Source organism: Lactuca sativa, chromosome 4 (genome assembly GCF_002870075.4).
Source record: "Lactuca sativa cultivar Salinas chromosome 4, Lsat_Salinas_v11, whole genome shotgun sequence".
Lineage (NCBI taxonomy): Eukaryota > Viridiplantae > Streptophyta > Magnoliopsida > Asterales > Asteraceae > Lactuca > Lactuca sativa.
In genome coordinates, this window is record NC_056626.2 from 265,512,986 (window position 1) to 265,518,606 (window position 5,621).

A 5,621-nucleotide genomic window follows, 5' to 3' on the forward strand; every position below is an offset into this window, starting at 1 on the left:
AATGCTACGGCTACCCCCGCAATCTTACAACACTTTCCATACTGCCTGATCGCTAGTGAATGCTACGGCCACCCCCGCAGTCTTACAACACTTTTCCATACCGGTCGAACACACACTCGACCTAACACACAACTGAACTTGATTCATGGCTAGAATCCGAACCTGATTCCCCAAATTCTGCTATCAAGCACCAAGAAGACACGATTTACATGTTGGGGAGTTTTACCGAACTCCTAACTCACACAACCCTCAAACCTAACAATCACTTGGGTGGTCTTCCTTCCTAACCACGATGTGAAACTTATCCCATTTTCAAACCGCTCCTGCTTCTGAATCCCAAGATAATTCTCCCCCACTTAGATTCGACTAAGTCTTCACAATACATGAAAGTTAGAGAATCCCAATCCTTCTTACTTTCCAACGATCGATTCGATAACAACCAACTCTTTCCCACTAGTGCTCCATTACTAGCTAATCCCAATTGATCATACACTTCTAAGAACCAGATGGATACTTCCTAAACCCCAGTGAAATCGATAGTCACTAATTCTTGAATGACCTCACACTCAAGTCCTAAATACCACAAGATAGACGCTCCAACTAATACCTCGACGACGAGCTACTTCCCTTGGCACTTTAGTCCATCAATCACTAACGGTTGCTAAAACCACTAAACCCTGACAATGCTGAATAACCCTTCTGTGGGACCCCATTCGCAGACCTCCCACATAATACCCCTTTTTCCAAAGGTGTTCTAAACAAGCTTCCCGCTCTCGGGCTCTAGAAATCATTCTTTTCAGGGTTCGCACTCTGACTCACTTACCAGCTCAAACGTCCACAACTGAACTGCAGCAGCTGTGTATCACCAGCAAACATTAGGTCAAAAATAAATTTGTTCAGTAACTATAATTGAGTATACTAAGTGGTAGATATTGTAACAAGGTTTCCAAAAATATAAAGAACACTAAAATCCGAGTTATAACGAAGAAGTTATGACCAATTGAAGATACGCGACAATATCGGTAAAACACTGTTAAGCGGAAAACACGAAATTCCAATAAAATTCTTTTTAACCTAAGGTATCTAAATGAAAGTTGTAGATATCCCAAAACCGTAAACATACATAAAAAAGAACGCCCAAATCTGACTTCATATGAAGAAGTTATGATTTTTCGAAGTTTCGGACATATCGGTAGACAGCTAAAAACTCGAAATAGAGATCGAGTGACTTTTAGCCAACACGATCTAAACGAGAATCGAAGATATCTTCAATGGTAATTCAACAGTAAAAAGACTGACGAAAACGGGCATCGGATGAAGAAGTTATGGATTTTTAACGGACTTTTCCAGTCCCGGCCTGTTAAAAATATATTATTAAAAATAAAGTCAGAATTAGCCGACGGAGTCTAAACGAGAGTTGTATAGCATTTTCTCACCTACGTGTGGATATAAAGAATGTCGAAATCGGAGCCCGTACACGAAATTTATGGATTTTACAAGTTCGGGGCACAAAATCTAAGGCTGGTCCAAGAAGGAACCCCCTGCATTCCCTAAAGGAACACCCTGCGTTCTTCGACCACAACCATCCCATCGTCCATCAGAGGAAAATACGTAAGCGCTGACCTCACAGGGGGAATGTGTTGCGTTCCCTAAAGGAATGCCCTGCCTTCGTGAGTGCCCCCAGCACTATAAAAAGGAGGCTAGGGCTCTGGGTTTTGTTTCTTCTCTCTCAACTCCTTCACCCTTAAACGCCTCTCTAGCCCCTCTAAGCTAATTTAAAGCCCCAGTATTACTGCTAGCTCACAATGGAAGTCCCGACACCCCCGAGATTCCCGAGAAATCGTCTTTCTCCAGTCAAAGTATTGCCCGGGTTTAGTCTCACCTTCTTCAAGCTACCACTTCTAACAAGTGAGTTCATACCCCTACAAACACACTTTAAATACGTTTTTAACTGCTTTTAAATACTTTTAGGGGGGGGGGGGGGAATACAAGTAAACATATGGTCAAAATCGTGTGAAAAACATCAATAGCTTGCTATACTTTTTATTATATAATCAATCATATGTGATTTATAACTATCATAAGAAAACATTAGCATGCAAAACATCTCATGATAACATTTTGACCTTGTGGAATAAAACATGTTTATATATATATATATATATATATATATATATATATATATATATATATATATATATATATATATATATATATATATATAACTATCTTTCATTTATATGTTCATATAAGATATCATAAACAAGGGTAACCATTTCAACTATAACATTATGCTTTTACAAGAAAATTCAACTCATTAGTACGCCCTTGTCAACGCGGTAGAAAAGGAAATCATTTCATACAAAAGATTTTTCAACATATTACTCGTGAACTCATAGTTACCAATCATGTGAGGCATATGGCTTTGCTTAGTATCAAACAAATCCCTCATCTATAACCATAGTCTCCTGGAGGGAGAGCGTGAATTTGTGTATAGATCTATACGGGGCTGACAACTCCGCACCCTGACTGTTAGCTACAGTCCAAGGGGTGACAAATGTCAACATTGGTACTACTGTCTAGTATGGTTATGTGAGACTCGCACGCAGAAACAATGACTCATGCATGTAGTAATACACTTCTAGAACACCGCCATGGAATAGTATCTTTATGATTTCTTTTATATAACTAGTTTTTATTAAGTAATCATAGTAGGATATTATTGTCACGTTCAGGATCGGATTTAAACACATCATTTGTGGTTTTATTATTTTAATAATAAAACTATACATTCCTAGTCTAAGTATGGAATATTTACTTACATTCATGGTCTTGGTTCATATAAGACTACACCTCACTTTTAGGAAAATATAGGATTTCCCTGGTTCAAATACATTCATTTTGTACAAAAACGATTTACATCATCACTCTTAAGAAAATACCAGATTTTTTGAAAACAAACGCGGACTTTTCAAATGACATTTATCTACACAAATAACAACTTATGAACTCACCAATTTAAATGTTGACACTTTTTCTTTGAAATAACTTGTATTCTCAGGAAATCGCTAAACCAGGTTAGCAACTGCTTTTGAAGACTTACGCTCAGCCGTTAGTTTAATCTTTTGCATATCATATTGTAATTGACTTTTGCAAACATGTAATACTACAATCATGTAAACTTTTCAATTATGTATATGATGGTCGTGTGTACTTTCTTTACTATTTATTTGTTATGATACTATACATGACGTCCTCCCCCCCCCTGAATGTTTCTGTTGTTCTGATTTGGGGGTGTGACAAGCTGAAACAACCTCTGCCCTAAATCGGGCTACAACTACTCCCAAGATATAGTCTACAATCCCAAAAGTGCAATAGATCGCACAATCAATCCTTACCGCCTGATACACGAGATCCAAGGCAAACCGGATCTCACAACTACTTATGCCACGTTGACCCACCTGCGCTCACCGACGATGAAATAATATATCCAACCCCTATAACCAACTGCCCCCAAGCTGGAATACAACTTGCTCCTGGGTCACAAGCCTGCTCACTCCTTCATGCTCGAAAAACTGAAAGGGCACAATCCTTTCCCTATAAAACAACAATCCAATCCAACAATCAACCATTCCACTTCTAGCTACAAAACCCCAACTGAACATACTCATCACTCATTTCTGGAGTCCCTGCGACTCACATTCCGGCCTCGAGCAAACCCCCGAGCCTCAAATCTAGAAACTCATGTGCTAGCCTCTCCCGCTCAACCTACGGAAATATAACGAGTACAGATCATCTTCCTGATCCCAAATAACTGTAGCCCTCTACTCATCAGAATATGTATGAGTAACAAGTCCCGATACTAGAAAGCTCGACCAGCTCCTCTCCATGTCGTCGTTACAACTGTTGAAACTCTTGCGGCATCCGTCTCAATAATGGCTGCATGGCGGTCGACAAAATACTCAACCATTGCGGTCTTGAAAGACCCAATCATCTCCAGAATCTACCCCCGAACGATCTCAATCACCTCCTCCCGGATGATCTCCCTAACATGATCCTATGACAATACTAGCCTATTCTGGATGCCAGCTCTCGATCCTGATCCGGATCCGTTCTCAAAATGTCTCGAATAATCCATACCATAACATGGGACCAACTTCCAACTAAACCCTAGGGGTTGTGACTTCCTTGCTATGCATATGGGTCCTATGCTTTCAATAGTACGGGCCCATACTACCTTCTACACCTACCCATATTTGTCTCAGGTATCACCACAACACCTTAAGAATATACATACCCCTGATGGTCGCTCAACCTCACTCCTAGAGGAAGGCTAACTGTTTCACAACTGACCTACCGGTCCCACATAACCCACCCATCCATGAAACTTCCACCAACCATGTAGCACTAGTGTATGCTAGCCATACATAACGCTTGACCCTATAGACTTTCGAATATCCAATCCTACCCTAATCCCTAATCAATAAGAACAGAACATAAGGCCATATCAAACATTCTTGGGCTATAAGATCTTAAATATGTACAACTGTGATTTATACACTAAACAACTTCAGTAATGATGTCCATCTCATATAAAGGAAACCCTAGTCTAGCAGGCATCATGTAATCAAACAATTCTATCATGCAATTCCTGAAGATTCCTAGCGTAGTACTAGCATGCTGTTCTAATATATCACAATATCAAATAACCGTATGGTATTTTAGAGTCTACTTACTGGATCCGACTGATCATACACTTCGCATTCTCTTTTACTTATTTTGAAAACCATTTGAAAATCATTCTGAAAATCTTTCCTTGAATTGAGACTGGATTCACACGAGTGTTCCTCCAATTCACTCAAACCAAGGCTTTGATACCAACTTGTAACACCCATAAAAATCAAGCCAATTTAAAACTTTTTCAAAGATCCATTAACCATTAATTATTACAAAATGTTTTCAAAATAGTTTAATATCAGAGTATCCCAGAAACCATAAGTCCAAAACACGAGGATGTGTACGGTCACGCCTTCATCTTGCCGAGATATCTGAAGTACCTGAAACAATACTGAAACCGTAAGCACAAAGCTTAGTGATTCCCCAAAAATACCACCGCCATACAAATATAACCATATCGTATAACAAATATAGAACAGTATGCATAATGAGTCTTCAGCCTGACTGGACCGCCTTGCAAGACCTACAACCTATCTAGACCGCTCCCGAGCCTTCAGCATGACTGAACCGCCTCGCAGGGCCTACAGCCTATCCAGACCGCTCACCGGGTATGTTGGTCTTCAGTATAAAGCAGGACCGCCTCAACCCAACCCCCAATCAGAAAAGCATGTGCACATAAATATCATACGCTAGCTCATATTCTATAACAGACAGACCGATCTAACAGATCACTAATCATAGTAAGATCCCAATAACCGGGATACAGACTTAACTGGTCACTAACATAGCATCATCCTATAACCAGGACATTGACATCACCAGGTCAACTAAGCATAATCATACCACCATCCTAACTACCAGGATGTAATCAATAAACATATCATGCCATAATCTAGACACAAATATATAAAGGGTCGGCCTGCCTTAGACCCATTGATATAGTG